General features: G+C 44.9%; 1 pseudogene; it reads right to left on the bottom strand.

Annotated features, from left to right (window-relative positions):
- Window positions 1-9,141: 9,141 nt before the first annotated feature.
- On the bottom strand, window positions 9,142-9,310 carry LOC130290042 (U2 spliceosomal RNA; annotated as a pseudogene).
- Window positions 9,311-17,225: the final 7,915 nt, after the last annotated feature.

Here is a 17,225-nt window from a genome sequence, read left to right as displayed (position 1 = left end):
ACGGACAATAAAGCTCTTATAACCATATCATTATTGCTAAGCAGGAAGATGGGAGTCCATTTCACTCTGATGGAGCGTTTTTAAATGCAATCCATAACCTGTCTTTGGCAGGAACCCTTCTTACTCCTCCTACTTGCATGTGATACTGGGTTTAGGATCTGCATAGGAAACACACACACACATACAAGCACACACTTACCTGTATTGCCTGCCGACGCCTCCTTGGCTGTCCCCAAATGGTATAAACCAACAGCCACGGGAAGCTGTAAGGATAGAGGACATACCTGCATCCTATTGGACTCACTTGTCTTGGTTAAATCCAGCTTATTTGACAACCTATGGTGCTGCTGCTTCTGCTCATGGCAGTGCTGCTTCTGACAAGGCTGTTCTTTGGTGGGCCTAGGCGACATCACAATCTCCATGGTTACATACACAACAAAGGTGAGATGTTGTTTACACCTGGCCATGCCAGTAGTATTGAGTAGCATATCACAGTGCTAAGGGTCCTGGATGCAACAATCTTTCAATGGGGAATAGACGCACTTAGTTTGTCAAGTGCACCCATGTTTGCAACTCCATCAATACACACATATGTATGTATGTATGTATGTGCATCTATATATCTTTATATATATTTATCTCTCTCTCTCTCTATATATATATATATTTTTTTCTTTTCTTTTAAATATATATATATATATATATATATATATATATATATATATACAGAGAGAGAGAGAGAGAGAGAGAGAGAGAGAGAGAGAGAGAGAGAGAGAGATGGAAATACGTTTTTAAACATGTTTTCACCTTTTTTTACCTTCTTTTTTTCTTTTTTTTTTCTTTCCATGTTTTTATTCTTTCCTCCTTTTTTCCTATGCTGCTGCTTCTTTTTTTTCTTCTTCTTCAGACCCTATCATTGCACTATTGCTTATTCAATACCACCAGCAGATGGAGACACTATATTGCAACATTAGTTGTGAGCAGCAGTTTGTACAAACAAATGCCTCATAGCTGATGTCCTATCCATTATTGCAATGGATGGCTGGCTGGCAACATTTGTTTTTATCATTCCAATACCACAGAACCAATGCATGGTCAATCAACAGCAATGACACACCTTGGTGAACAGCAAGGAGACCCCCATGTCAATTAACAAGATTCAACATCCACTACCTAAAAGACAGCTACCTATCATGTCATGTCCAACCTGAACAGGTGTGCTGATTGCTGAGGTTATTCAATTAAAGAGGACATTCAGCTGTTTTGTGTGATGCATTAAAGCATGAATATACTTTCTCCTGAGGGTGTAATATTCGCCACGCATCCTGCCAGCCTATCTCTTGACAAAATTTTTTAAGTGCTGTTTCTCTATTTGAAGTTTCCTTTCCCTGCCAATCCAATTCCCTATCCATCACTCCATTTAAATCTCCCAATATATAAAGGTAAAACTTATCAAGATCTTTAATAAACTCTACTAATTTCTCAAAGACTTCAGCTACGAATGGTGGGGGGGATATACACAAATGCCCGAACTGTTTTCTTTCCTTCCCAAACAGTTTGTAGAAAAACATATCTCCCTCTTTCATCAATGGCAGCCCTTACTACCTGAATATCAATCCCCTTATGTATAAGTACCGAGACCCCGGAGGAGTTGTTGGAGAATGCAGAATGAAATGTCTCCTTTGCCCATTTTCTAGTGAGCAAACCCACCGTGTCCTTTGTGAGATGAGTCTCGGTTATACCGACAATTGCCGGAAGATAGTTGTTCAACCTATCAAATACTGCCACCCGCTTTCGCCTATCCTTAAAATGGAATGTGTTACATTCCACATTTTTAACCTGTTTTCTTTCCTGCCAGACATTTATTCTTTACATTCTTACATTCTAGTACACGTCTTCCCCAAAAAAGAGGCTGCCGAGGCGCATGGAAAAAAGAGCTTGGAGGTGATTAATATGATAGAAGAATTTGGGCGGTTTTCGGGATTTAGGATAAATAAGGTTAAGTCTGGATTACTGTTATTAGAAGAGGGGAGTCAGGTAAACATAGCAGGAATTCCCACTGTACAAAAGAGTGGAAATATTGAGTATCTGGGGGTTAAAATTTCTAGTAATATCGCAGACTATACACACTTAAACCTAATTCCCTTAAAAAATAAAATTAGAGATAAAGTTACAGTTTGGAATAAATTACCCATTAATATGGCAGATAGGATATTACTCACAAAAATGATACTGCTCCCAATATGTCTACATATAATTAGAGCTGCCCCAATTTGGATTAATGATACATTTTTCAAGAAACTACAAAAAGAAATTAACGACCTAGTATGGGGACGAAAACACACCCGTATGAAATAAGAAATGTTAAGTCCATCTATAAAGGAAGGAGGAATGAGTATTCCTATGTTAAAATGGTATTCGATAGCTGCACAAATAGAGTTTATGGGTTAAGAAGTAGAAGTTTTAAAAAAATTCTTCAATATGGAGGAACTCACGGGGGTGAGTATATTTGAATTAGTTGAAAATGGTAGTTTAAAATGTGTAGACCACAGTAGAAAGCACATTATGAGATTATTTCATAAAACTTGGGAAAGTATGAGGAAAATATTGAGGATAAAGGGAAGTTTAACTTACACCAAGATATAGGGAAATGTGAATTTCCCAGAATTATACAAGTTACAGGGTTATGTGAATTGGGAAAGATATGGGATTAGTACACCGAGGAATTTTTTTTATTTTTATTATAAATTTAATACATACAGAGTCCATTAAAGTTTACATCATTATCACAAAAGAAAAAAAAAACCACCTCCCCCCCTTTTCCCCCCTCCCCTTAAGACAGCCTGCCCGAAATCAATTGACTTCCTTCCTTTCCCTACCCTTTCCCTACTCCTCTCTTGCACTTTTCTCCTTTCCACTATCTGCCCTCTCCTTTCTCCCAGGGTAGCCATTTATTCTCGATTTTTTTATTTCTTTCACTGTCCTTGAACCACAACAACTCATAAATTTTAACCTTATTTATACCTCCTAACCATTCTTCCCTTGATGGAACCCCTGGGGCCAACCATTTCCTAAGAATCAAATTCTTTGCCACTCCTAATACTCCAAGTATGAGATCAGTATGCTTAGTTCCCATTGTTCCTAGTCCATAAATTGCAACCTTAGGTTCAAAGAGCAATACCACACCTATTCTAGCTTTACTAGTTTCAAACACTACACTCCAAAATGTTAGCAACTTTGTACAATTCCATATCATATGTAACCAATTACTTCCCTCAAACCCACACTTGGGGCATTGTGCATTCTCCCTAACATTAATGTTATACAAAAATTGCGGTGAGTACTGTGCCCGATATACTAACATAAAAAAAGACACCCTATTATTTGCATTGATCGTTGTTCTTCTAATATTCTTTAACACCAGTTTCCACTCTTCTTCTGAAATCCCACCTATGTCAAGTGCCTGTCCTAACCGTTTGACTACATCCTCCCAACTCTTCTGACCTAACATTTTATATAAAGTACTCATTATTTTCTTCCCCCCCCCCCCCATGTGCACTTTTAATATATTCTGTAATGTGATAACACCCTACCTTTAATTTCCCTTTCGGTTCTTCCTGTCCCAAGGCGTCTTTTAACTGTACATAACCAAAGTAATTAGTATTTTTTAGATTAAAGCGTTCACTCAGACACTCCCAGTCTATTATTTTCCCATTTGTGCAAACCTGCTCTAACAACCTAATTACTTTATCTTCCCAATTCACATATTCTGCAATTTTCTTTATTTCTGGGAAGTTCTCATTTTCCCATAAGGGGGTACACCACACACTACTCATTATCCCTGTTGTTGACTTCATACTATCCCATACTTGTACCAATAAATCTTTAGCTATGTTCTCCTCTTCTACACCCATCTTCAAACTCCCACTCTCCAACCACTCCCATATGTACCTATATTTCTTACACCCCCCTTCCCAAATAATCCAACAGTGTTTGTTGCTCTTGAATAACCAATGTTAATTGGGATGCTATGAAGTATTGCTGAAAATTAGGGAGACCCAGCCCTCCTTCCTCTAAGGGATGGTACAAATATTGACTCTTGATCCTGACAATTTTTTTTGCCACCCCATATAAGATTGTTTAATATACTTTCCAATTTTTTAAACCAAGTCTTATTAATCCATATGGGAGAAGCTCTCAAATAATGTGTTATCATGGGGAGTAATACCATTCTCAGCAGTCCTATTCTATCTGCCATTCCCAATCTCATTTTCCTCCATGTATTTACCTTTCCCCTTACCTTCCCCAGCAGAGGTACCAAATTTAATCTCTCAAAATCCAAGACAGCACTAGAGATCTTAACATCCAGATATTCCAAACTATCATTAAGTCTTAGTACTTTTACAGGGCCAATAGGGACCTCAATTTCTTCATCCAAAGGCATGAGACCGGACTTCTGCCAATTAATTTTCATTCCTGAGAAATATCCAAATTTTTCCACTAACCTAATCACTTCCTGTACTTTCGCTACCGGATTCCTAACAAACAAAAGCACATCATCTGCGTATAATAACATTCTTTCTCTATCCCCTTGTACCCCAAACCCTTGAAAAACTTCTGTGTTCCTAACCATAGCTGCTAGTGGCTCTATAAAGAGTGCAAATAATAAAGGTGATAACGGACATCCCTGTCTTGAACCTCTTTTTTAAAAAAACGTATTCGTAAATTTCCCATTAATACAAATTTTTCCTATAGGAGCTGAATAAACCATTTTTATAGCTTTTAAGAATAAAGTGCCCAAACTAAATCTTTCCACCACCCCAAAGAGGAAACTCCACTCCACCCTGTCGAACGCTTTGTTGGCGTCCAACGACAGGATGGAGCCGGGATCCCCTCCACGTGTTTGAATGTTAAGGAATGTCCTGTGTATATTGGAAAACATATTCCTACCTACCATAAAACCCCTTTGTTCTGGCCCTATCATCTCACCCAAAACCTTTTTTAATCTTCCTGCCCATATTTTTGCAAAAATTTTGTAATCCGTATTCAATAGTGATATAGGCCGGTAATTCTCCATCTTTTCCCTGTTGCCCCCCTTCTTGGGGATCAATATTATCACTGCTTCAGACATTGAAGGGGTCATAGCCCCTCTTACCAAGGATTCATTAATAATCTCCAACAGGCAGGGCAACAGAGACCCATGACATTTTTTTATAAAAATCAAATGAGAACCCATCAGACCCTGGGGCGGAATTCCCCGCGCATGTTCTCAATGCCTCTTGGACTTCCCCCAGGCTAATCCCCTCACTCATTTTCTTCTTCCCCTCCTCATTCAAACTTGGCAGAACTAAATTTTGTAAGAATGTTTTAATCTCCGATTCTGATCTTACCCCTTCAGATTCATATAATGTTTGATAATACTCCAACGCTATCTTCCTTATCTCCTCCTGATCCGTTACTATTTTTCCCTGCTTATTTTCTAGATGAGTAATTTCCGTATTTTCCCTTTGATTTTTAATTATACCAGAGAGCCACTTATTGGATTTCCCCCCTTCCGCATAGCGTTTTTGTCCCCAGAAAAAAATCCTTTAACTCTTTATATTGTTTTTGCACTTGTTCCAGTTTTCCCCAGTTCTCATCTCTGGCATCAGTTGCATAAACTTCCTACAATTTTTTTTATCTGATCTACCAAGTTATCTTCTTTCTTCCTTACTTTCCTCCTAAACTGGGTTATATTTCGGGACAAAATCCCCCTCAAATATGCTTTCATAGCATCCCAAACCATAAATATATCGGCCGAACCTTTATTTGTAGCCCAAAACCATTTAATCTCCTCCTCTATACCCTTTGTCACGTCTTCCACCTCAAACCAATGCGGATTAATATTTCTATTCATGTTCTGGGGGGGGACTCGATCTTCACCACCAAAACTACAGACCACCATGGAGTGATCAGACAAGCCCTTGGGCTCATAAACTATTTTTTTAATACCCCTTGCTCCACTATCATTGGCCAGAATCATATCAATACGTGATGCAGTTTTATGGCTCAAATTAAAACAGGAAAAATTTTCTCGCAAAGGATTCAGGTTTCTCCATACATCTCTCCATCCTGCTTCTTTACAAAAATCTGCCAGGACATTCCTCCCCTCCCTCATTACTCCTCCTCTCCGGTCCCTTTTGTTATCCATTACTGAGTTAAAATCCCCCATAATATATAAATCTTTGTAATTTTTATCACTTAAAAAATTCACCAGATTAACCAATACCTCTGTTTTGAAAGGGGGAGGAATATAAACAAAAGCAAGAATAACTTGTACCATATTCCACTCTACGTGGAGAAAAACAAATCTCCCTCTATCATCACAGCGAGCATTTTTAACCTGCATATTCATTTTACCGTGAATCAACACCGAGACCCCCGATGAGTAGTTTGTTCCAAACGAGTGGAATTCCTGAACAGCCCATTTCTTTTTCATTAGATGGACAGATTCTTTTGTTAAATGTGTTTCTAGCAAACATACCACTGCAGGTAGATAATTTTTAACCCTATCCATAATAGCTACTCTTTTCTTCCTCTCCTTAATACCTCTAATATTCCATACTAACATTTTACCTCCTTGGCTACCCTGGGTCCCCATACTCTTTTACTCCCCCATCTCTGCTTCTAACCGATTTCCAGGCCGTCTTCCCACCCCCCTCCCACCCTCCCTCCCCCCCTATCCCCCACATCAATCCGCTTCTATCCACGGATCCCTTCACTATTCACTTGGCTCCTCCGTTCCTCCCTCGCCCCTTTTTTATTTATTTATTTTAATAATAATCATTACAGAGCTTCTACAACCCCTGACTTTCCATCCATCTTCCCGCCTCTACTGCGGACAGAAAAATTAGTGTTTTCCATCATGAACCACCCTCAAACGGGCTGGGAATAACAGTGAAAAAGCAATATTCAAATTATGGAGTCTCTTCTTAATGTCTCTATACTCCATTCTTTTCCTTTGAGTCTCTTTTGAAAAATCTGGATAAAAAAAAACACCCGCGCTCCCAACTTCAATTTTTCCCCTCTCCCTTAATAACTTCAATAGGGTGTCTCTATCTTTAGCACACATAAATTTTAGCAGTAAAGTCCTAGGCAAAGCTCCGGGCGGTGGTTTAGTATATGGTATCCTGTGGGCTCTTTCTATAACATAACAGGTTGAAAACGATCGTTCTCCAAAGGTGTCAGCTAGCCATTTTGTGCAGAAGGCAATAGGGTCCGCTCCTTCTTCCCCTTCCGGGAGGCCAATAACTCTTACATTAGCCCTCCTTGATCTATCCTCTAAATCTTCTATCTTCCTTTTTAAGAAATTATTTTCCTTTGTGAGTTCTTCCTGCACTTTCTCAATGCTTTGTAGTTTACCGTCCATCTGGGGCACCATGTTCTCTATTTTCCCCACTCTTTCTTTCACCTTTTTTATATCTTCACGGATAAAACTCACATCTGAGCTGAGACTGCCCACTTGAACTGTTAAGTCTTCTAATGCTTTGTTACTTTTTTCCACACCACTTAATATGGAAGTTAGCATAGAATTATTCACATCTTCACTCTCTCCCTCCTCTGTTACTCCTTCCTCCTGAAGGGCTGCATATCTAGAGCCATACATGCTATCCCCATGTCTTTGTGTTCTGGTTTTAATTGTTTCTTTAGGTGATTTTAGAAATTTATCTATTTTGCCTGCTTCTCCTGTAACATTCTTGCCCGATCTCCTAGACTGGATCTTGGGAGCCATATTAATTTGTTTGGCTTTTTATGTTATACTCAAGGAAAACACCTGCACAGAAAAGAGGCAAAAAAAAGGTGCGTAGTGCTTTCTTACCTTTCCCCCCCCTTGAGGCGTGAAGGTTTTTTTTTTTTTTTTAAGTAATAGACTTACAGTTCTGTTGTTCAACTCTGCAGGCTCTAAGCTGTAAATCTTAATGCATACATCCTGCAAAAAATCATACACCATTTAATAACAGAGAGTCGCCAGCTCATCTTTCTTCAGTGAGTTATTTTATAAATTCAGACAGAGCAATACTTTTCAATATACACCTCCTCCTCTCTACCGATGCCTTCGGTTAATACATTTTTGTTTCACCTTGGGGGTAGCTGAAAAATTCCCCCACATAAGGTAATCAGCTTATGTAACCGGTCCTCGGACTGCCAATCATATTCACATATACTCTTAACAACATCAGCCATATAGAGGAGGGGTAGCTGGAGGATTATAAGGGGTATAGAGATATAGGGAGGGGGGGAAGTCACTTTATAGTTCCAAAACTGTGGCAGCTCCAACACACCTCTGCCCCCCCCTCCACCACTTTCAGTACAGTAGCTCATCCAGATTTCTTGATCTCACATGCTTATCCTATCATCTGTAACCAGGGTGAGGAAGTATACCCCACCAGACTCTCATAGACTGCCATTGCCAGCCTGCATTTCAGAAAAGCTTTCCTACAGCGGACCTCAGTTAAAAGGAATAGATTCAAGCTCACCGCGCTGATCCTGGCCTCTGTTACCCGAGCTGATTGCAGGGCTCCCGGAGCGGCCAGCGTGTTCCGCTCACGTGGTCCCCCCAGCTGCTTTGCACCACTCGCGCTTGCGCTCCGTCTCCTCCTCTTCTTCCTGCCGGGTCTCTTTTCTGCTGCTGTCTGTGCGCCTCTCAGCCCGTTCACCACCACCACTGTCCACTGCAGCGAAGCCGCCACACCCCTTTCCACACCGGTCACCTCCATCTCCATACCACAGCGGGGAGCAGATCCGTCCGCCAGGTGGTTTCTTTTTTTCTTTTTTCTCTCTTTCCTCTTTTTCTTTCTTTTTTTTCGCATCCTCTCGTCACGTGACCAACACCTGCAGGAAGGAGGCTCTACACACCGAGGAATTTAATTATAATTAAGAGAAGGGAGGGGGAGAGAAGGGAGTGTGATATTGGTATTGTAAATGTCTCTATTTATTGTGTGATTTTGTCTTGATATTACTGATGTCAATTGTTGAAAGAAAAATAAAGTATTAACAAAAAAAAAAAAGAGGACATTCAGCAGCAGCAGCAGCAGTCCTGTGCCTGGTCGCTCCAACAGGGGCCAGACACAATCAGCACCACCTATTGTCTTTTGCCTGCAGTAAGGGCCCACTGGACTAGCCAGCAAGCAGCTGCAGCAGCAAATAAACAGGTAATCTTTCATTGAAACACTGAAACCTGGTGGTGCACTTAATATATGGTATCAGATATTAAACTGATAAAAACAGACACTACATTTGATCTCAGCCAAAAGGAAGGATGAGAAACGATAACTGTGAAAGGGGCGGAACCAATGCTGTCCTCTTCACATGCACTATCACTACTTGTAGTAAGGGAGGCTGGCTAGCAGCCTCCCATACACACTCTGGCTGAGTGGCAGTCACCCACCAGTACACACAGCAGACCCTAAACCCATATCATTATTGCTAAGCAGGAAGATGGGAGTCCATTTCATTCTGATGGAGCATTTTTAAATGCAATCCATGACCTGGCTTTGGCAGGAACCCTTCTTACTCCTCCTACTTGCATGTGATACTGGGTTTAGGATCTGCATAGGAAACACACACACACTTACCTTTGTTGCCTGCCGACGCCTCCTTGGCTGTCCCCAAACGGTATAAAACCAACAGCCACGGGAAGCTGTAAGGATAGAGGACACACCTGCATCCTATTGGACTCACTTGTCTTGGTTAAATCCAGCTTATTTGACAACCTATGGTGCTGCTGCTTCTGCTCATGGCAGTGCTGCTTCCGACAAGGCTGTTCTTTGGTGGGCCTAGGCGACATCACAATCTCCATGGTTACATACACAACAAAGGTGAGATGTTGTTTACACCTGGTCATGCCAGGGGTATTGAGTAGCATATCACAGTGCTAAGGGTCCTGGATGCAACAATCTTTCAATGGGGAATAGCCACGCTGAGTTTGTCAAGTGCACCCATGTTTGCAACTCCATCAATACACACATATGTATGTATGTGTATCTATCTATCTCTATATATATTTATCTATCTCTCTCTCTCTATATGTATATATATATATATATATATATATATATATATATATATATATATATATATAGTGATGATTCCTCCTAGGGGATTAGCTCTGGGATCTATTGCAATAAATTCCTTATATACTTAAGAATCTTTCTGCCTGGACTTACCACTTACTAACTGGAGGAGAAGCGCTTTGGAAACAAATCCCCATTTTCTGTGTCCCGGATTATGGGTCACACATTTTGAGTCTTAAGTAACTCTGTCAAGTCCCTGACAGTATCTTCCGAAGACAGCAATTGTTTCCTCAACTGTTCATTGTCCGCCAGCACAGCCACCTGCTCGTAGAGTTGCGCTCCTCGCAAAACCAAGGCAGCTGCATGGGACCTTCTGCGCTTTTCGTTCTGTGCTTCCAGGCTCTCTTTTAAGATCTTCATGTCATCTTCCAGCTTTATATATTTCAGCTGCTCACTCTTGAGCTTAGCGGAGTTCATCTTCTCACTGTCCAGCAACTGTTTCTTGGTCTTCTTTAATTCATTGATACATTTTCCACTCTCACCAATCTGTTCAGATAGATCTAAGATCTCCTGTTGCAAGTTCTTGTTTTCATGTTTCAGAGTCTCAACTTGTTTCAGGGCCTCCTCATACTGCTCACGGAGCAAGTCATTGTCATGAAGAGCAGATTGAAGAGCATGTGCAAGGGCATTCTTCGCCTTGACTTCCTCCTCAAGTTGTCTCTTAGCTTTAGAGACACTCTCCAGATTGCTGGCAAGAGCCTCAACTTCCATCTTCATTTCATTCTTCTTTTTTTCAAATTTTTTTTATGGCTACCAGCCTAGCCTTGTGATCACTCCGCAGAGCCTGATATGCACCATGTAGAAGACTCACTTCTTCTTCCTGGAATGACATCCGCTTGGCCAGACTCTCCACTTCACTCTCCTTGCTGGTCACAAGACGCTGGGAGAGGGACAGTTCATCTTGCAGAGCCACAAACTCACTTCTGTGGTGCTCCATGACTTTTTCCAGCTGAAGCCTTGCTTCTTGCTCTTTCTTAAAGTCAGCAAGTGATTTGTCCTCCTCCTCTGTCAAGCGATGTACCTCTTTTTCTTTCTCCATCAACTTCACAGAAACCATCTGCAGGGTTTCTTCCAGATTCTGGATCTGCTCCAGTTTTTTTTCAAGGCCAGCTCGTCTTTTCCGAGACCTTTTACTGACAGCGGTCTCCTCACTCTCGCTGTTAGACCTTGAGACATCCTCTGGTCCTCTGTCAGACACTCGACCTAGCTCTTCTCCATCTTTAGAGGAAGTCTCCCTCTTTTTCGGGGTTGCGGCCACTTGTGCCTCATTATTATCATCAACAACAGGTGCCACTGACACCTGGCCCTCTTCCTCTCCCACCACGTTGGTAACTCTGGAGACTCTTGCTAAACACTCCCGTCGGACTGGCAATCCCTTGGCGGTAAGTTTGTTGCCCCTAGCAACAACTTCAATGGCTCTGGGCACCAGCGAATCCGGGTGATTCCCAAACAGTTCCTCTGAACTGTCTCTCGGCTCCTTGGCAGACTTTTCTTTTGTCTTGTCACAGTCTCTCCATGGCCTGGAAAAAAACTATTAGGGCTCCTGGGTCTGCAACAATATGTGGTCCAGCGGTTTGACCTTCCTGGTTACGACCTCTCTCTAGTTCAGACACCACATCTTCTTCACTTAGGACTCTAACTGTGACCGTAAGTGCAGCCCCCAGCTCCACCGGTACTCTTTTCCAGTCACCTCTTTATCTTGACTCGCGGATTGTTCTTCAGCTCCCCTAGTGGTCTGGCCCACTCCCACCTGAGATATACTTAGGGTCTGCTGACACTCCCCGTCCTTGGCCTCTGCAGAGTTACTGTCTCCTGCTATGTGGTGTAAATCAAGTGTTGTGAGCTTATCAGGTGTTCCTGCACTAGTCACCTGACTATCTTCCCACAACTGCTGAAAAAATGGAAAATCCTTCCCCAGCACTACTTCATACTCTTAGGTAGGCTCAATTGCAACCTTATGACTTATGGTACGATAGGGAGTAGAAATACACACATTAACTGTTTTATAACCCCAGATACCGGCTTGTATAGACACTACAGCAGGGTCTGGCTTTCTGCTGCTGGTCTTTACCAGACTTATTACAAATTTTGGATCTAACAAAACCATCATCTTTTTACCTTCTATTTCAAGCTCCCAAAGGTTTTCTTTTGTCCTGTGAGAGGTGGCGACAGTACTCTTTACATCAGAACACATTAACATAAGTGTTTCAAAAAAAACATTATCAGCCTGCATGGGTTCACAATATACAGCCCCATTCACACAGTCCAGTAGAGACCCCCCAGTCCTCACTACTTTCGGAACCTTTGTGCGTGAACTCTGAGGTGCACTCTCAGCATCCCACAGCTGCCAGAAATACGGAAAGTCTCTGCCCAGTACAATTTCCACTGTAAGTTCTGCACATACCTCCATCATATGACTTACTGTCCCAAAACATGTATCAAAGGTAATTTGAACAGTCTTATCGGGCTCTGGGCGGGTCTTCACAAATGGAATTATTTCTGGCATAATCCGAGATACAGTCTGGCAAAAATCCAAGTCCACCCACAGTGGGATTGCGCCCACCAACAACTCACGGGACCTCGGCTTCATCCTGGCGACCACCGGTGGTGGCCCACGTCGGTTGCCCCCAGCAACGGCCTGCCGATGTCCTTTTTCCAGGAAAAAATCTCGATCTGTTGCCCCTAGCAACGCTCCTCCACAGACTCGCTCGCTCTCAAACCTGGCTTGCTCGTTCGCATATCTGACTCACTCGCACGCATATCTGGCTCGCTCGCTCTCATATCTGTCTTGCTCGCATGCTCTCATGTCTGGCTCGCTCACTCTCATATCTGGCTCGCTCGCTTGCTCTCATGTCTCGCTCGCTCTCATATCTGGCTTGCTTGCTTATCTGGCTCGCTCGCTCTCATATCTGGCTCACTCGCTTGCTCTCATGTCTGGCTCGCTCGCTCATATCTGGCTCGCTTGCTTGCTCTCATGTCTGGCTCGCTCGCTCTCATATCTGTCTCGCTCGCTTGCTCTCTTGTCTGGTTCGCTCTCTTATCTGGCTCGCTCTCATATCTGGCTCGCTCGCTTGCTCTCATATCTGGCTCGCTTGCTTGCTCTCTTGTCTGGCTCGCTCTCTTATCTGGGTCGCTCGCTCGCATATCTGGCTCGCTTGCTCTGATATCAGGCTCGCTCGCTTGTTTTCATGTCGTGCTCTCTCGCTCTCATATCTGGCTCGTTCGCTCTCATATCTGGATCGCTCGCTTGCTCTCATATCTGTCTTGCTCGCTTGCTCTCATATCTGGGTCGCTCGCTTGCTCTCTTGTCTGGCTCGCTCTCTTATCTGGCTCGCTCGCATATTTGGCTCACTCGCTCTCATATCTGGCTCGCTCACTTGCTCTCATGTCTGGGTCGCTCGCTCTCATATCTGGCTCGCTCGCTTGTTCTCATGTCTGGTTCACTCGCTCTTATATCTGGCTCGCTCTCATATCTGGCTCGCTCGCTTGCTCTCATGTCTGGCTCGCTCGCTCTCATATCTGGATCGCTCGCTTGCTCTCATCTGTCTCGCTCGCTTGCTCTCATATCTGGGTCGCTCGCTTGCTCTCTTGTCTGGTTCGCTCTCTTATCTGGCTCGCTATCTTGCTCTCATGTCTGGCTCGTTCGCTTGCTTTCTTGTCTGGCTCGCTCTCTTATCTGGTTCGCTCGCATATCTGGCTAGCTCGCTATTATATCAGGCTTGCTCGCGTGTTCTCATGTCTGGCTAACTCGCTCTCATATCTGGCTCGCTCGCTTTCTCTCATGTCTGGCTCGCTCGCTCTCATATCTGGAACGCTCGCTTGCTCTCATATCTGGCTCGCTCGCTTGCTCTCATATCTGGCTCGCTCGCTTGCTCTCTTGTCTGGCTCGCTCTCTTATCTGGCTCTCTCGCATATCTGGCTCGCTTGCTCTGATATCAGGCTCGCTCGCTTGCTCTCATGTCTGGCTCGTTCACTCTCATATTTGGCTCGCTCACTTGCTCTAATGTCTGGCTCGCTCACTCTCATATCTGTCTCGCTCACTTGCTCTCTTGTCTGGTTCGCTCTCTTATCTGGCTCGCTCTCATATCTGGCTTGCTCGATTGCTATCATATCTGGCTCGTTCGCTCTCACATCCGGCTTGCTTGCTTTCTCTCATATCTGGCTCACTCGCTTGCTCTCTTGTCTGGCTCGCTCGCATATCTGGCTAGCTCGTTCTCATATCTGGCTCGCTTGCTTTCTCTCATGTCTGGCTCGCTCGCTCTCATGTCTGGCTCGCTTGCTCTCATTCCTGGCTCGCTCGCATATCTGGCTCGCTCGCTCTCATATCTGGCTCGCTCGCTTGCTCTTTTGTCTGTCTCGCTCTCTTATATGGCTCGCTCGCATATCAGGCTCGCTCCCTCTCACATCTGGCTTGCTTGCTTGCTCTCATACCTGGCTTGCTAACTTGCTCTCTTGTCTGGCTCGTTCTCTTATCTGGCTTGCTCGCTCGCATATCTGGCTCGCTCACTCCCATATCTGGCTCACTCGCTTGCTCTCATGTCTGGCTCGCTCACTCTCATATCTGTCTCGCTCGCTTGCTCTCTTGTCTGGTTCGCTCTCTTATATGGCTCGCTCGCTCGCATATCTGGCTCGCACGCTTGCTCTTATGTCTTGCTTGCTTGCTCTCATATATGGCTCGCTCGCTTGCTCTCATGTCTGGCTTGCTCTCATATCTGGCTCGCTCGCTTGCTCTTATGTCTTGCTTGCTTGCTCTCATATATGGCTCGCTCGCTTGCTCTCATGTCTGGCTTGCTCTCATATCTGGCTCGCTCGCTTGCTTTCATATTTGGCTCGCTCGCTAGCTCTCATGTCTGGCTCGTTCGCTCTCATATCTGGCTCGCTCGCTCTCATACCTGGCTCGCTCGCATATCTGGCTTGCTCGCTCGAATATTTGGCTTGCTCGCTTACTCTCATGTCTTGCTCGCTCTTATATCTGACTCGCTTGCTCTCATATCTGGCTCGCTCGCTCTCATGTCTGGTTCGCTCGCTCTCATATCTGGATCGCTCGCTTGCTCTCATATCTGGCTCGATCGATTTCTTCCTTGTCTGGCTCGCGCTCTTATCTGGCTCGCTCTCTCTCACATCTGGCTTGCTCGCTTGCTCTCATATCTGGCTCACTCGCTTGCTCTCTTGTCTGGTTCGCTCTCTTATCTGGCTCACTCGCATATCTGGCTCGCTCGCTCTCACATCTGGCTCGCTCGCTTGCTCTCATATCTGGCTCGCTCGCTTGCTCTCTTGTCTGGCTTGCTCTCTTATCTGGCTCGCTCGCATATCTGGCTCGCTCGCTTGCTCTCATGTCTGGCTCGCTCGCTCTCATATCTGGCTCACTCGCTTGCTCTCATGTCGGGCTCACTCGCTCTCATATCTGGCTTGCTTGCTCTCTTGTCTGGCTCACTCTCTTATCTGGCTCCCTTGCTCGCATATCTGGCTCGCTCGCTCTCTTGTCTGGCTCGCTCTCTTATCTGGCTCGCTCGCTCGCATATCTGGCTCGCTCGCTTACTCTCATATCTGGCTGGCTCGCTTGCTTCCTTGTCTGGCTCGCTCTCTTATCTGGCTCGCTCTCTCTCACATCTGGCTTGCTCTCACATCTGGCTAGCTCGCTTGCTCTCATATCTGGCTCGCTCGCATATCTGGCTCGCTCGCTCGCATATCTGTCTCGCTCGCTTGCTCTCATATCTGGCTCGCTCGCTTACTTGCTTGTCTGGCTCGCTCTCTTATCTGGCTCGCTCTCTCTCACGTCTGGCTCGCTCGCTTGCTTGCTCTCATATCTGGCTCACTCACTTGTCTTCTTGTCTGGCTCGCTCTCTTATCTGTCTCGCTCTCACATCTGGCTCGCTTGCTCTCATATCTAGCTAGCTCGCTTGCTCTCTTGTCTGTCTAGCTCTCTTATCTGGCTCGCTCACTCGCATATCTGGCTCGCTCGCTTGCTCTCTTGTCTGGCTCGCTCTCTTATCTGGCTCGCTCACTCTCATATCTGGCTCGCTATCACATCTGGCTTGCTCGCTTGCTCTCATATCTGGCTCGCTCGCTTGCTCTCTTGTCTGGCTCGCTCTCTTATCTGGCTCGCTCACTCTCTTATCTGGCTCGCTCGCTCGCATATCTGGCTCACTCGCTCTCATGTCTGGCTCGCTCGCTCTCATATCTGGCTCGCTCGCTTGCTCTCATGTCTGGCTCACTCGCTCTCATATCTGGCTCGCTCACTTGCTCTTTTGTCTGGCTCGCTCTCTTATCTGGCTCGCTCGCTTGCATATCTGGCTCGCTCTCATATCTGGCTTGCTCGCTTGCTCTCATGTCTGGCTCGCTCTCATATCTGGCTCACTCGCTTGCTCTCATGTCGGGCTCACTCGCTCTCATATCTGCTTGCTTGCTCTCTTGTCTGGCTCGCTCTCTTATCTGGCTCGCTTGCTCGCATATCTGGCTCGCTCGCTTACTCTCATATCTTGCTGGCTCGCTTGCTTCCTTGTCTGGCTTGCTCTCTTATCTGGCTCGCTCTCTCTCACATCTGAATTGCTCGCTTGCTCTCATATATGGCTAGCTCCCTTGCTCTCATATCTGGCTCGCTCTCTTATCTGGATAGCTCACATATCTGGCTCGCTCGCTCGCATATCTGTCTCGCTCGCTTGCTCTCATATCTGGCTCGCTCGCTTGCTTCCTTGTCTGGCTCGCCCTCTTATCTGGCTCGCTCTCTCACATCTGGCTCGCTTGCTTGCTCTCATATCTGGCTCGCTCGCTTGTTCTCTTGTCTGGCTCGCTCTCTTTTCTGGCTCGCTCGCATATCTGGCTCACTCGCTCTCACATCTGGCTCGCTCGCTTGCTCTTATATCTGGCTCGCTCGCTTGTCTGTCTCGCTCTCTTATCCGTCTCGCTCTCACATCTGGCTCGCTTGCTCTCATATGTAGCTAGCTCGCTTTCTCTCTTGTCTGTCTCGCCCTCTTATCTGGCTCACTCGCTCACATATCTTGCTCGCTCGCTTGCTCTCTTGTCTGGCTTGTTCTCTTATCTGGCTCGCTCACTCTGATATCTGGCTCGCTCGCTTGCTCTCATGTCTGGCTCGCTCGCCCTCATATCTGGCTC

This window comes from Hyla sarda, chromosome 8, assembly GCF_029499605.1.
Source record: "Hyla sarda isolate aHylSar1 chromosome 8, aHylSar1.hap1, whole genome shotgun sequence".
NCBI classification, from domain to species: domain Eukaryota; kingdom Metazoa; phylum Chordata; class Amphibia; order Anura; family Hylidae; genus Hyla; species Hyla sarda.
The sequence above is the reverse complement of the archived record's forward strand: the minus strand, read 5'-3'. Positions and strand labels throughout refer to the sequence as shown.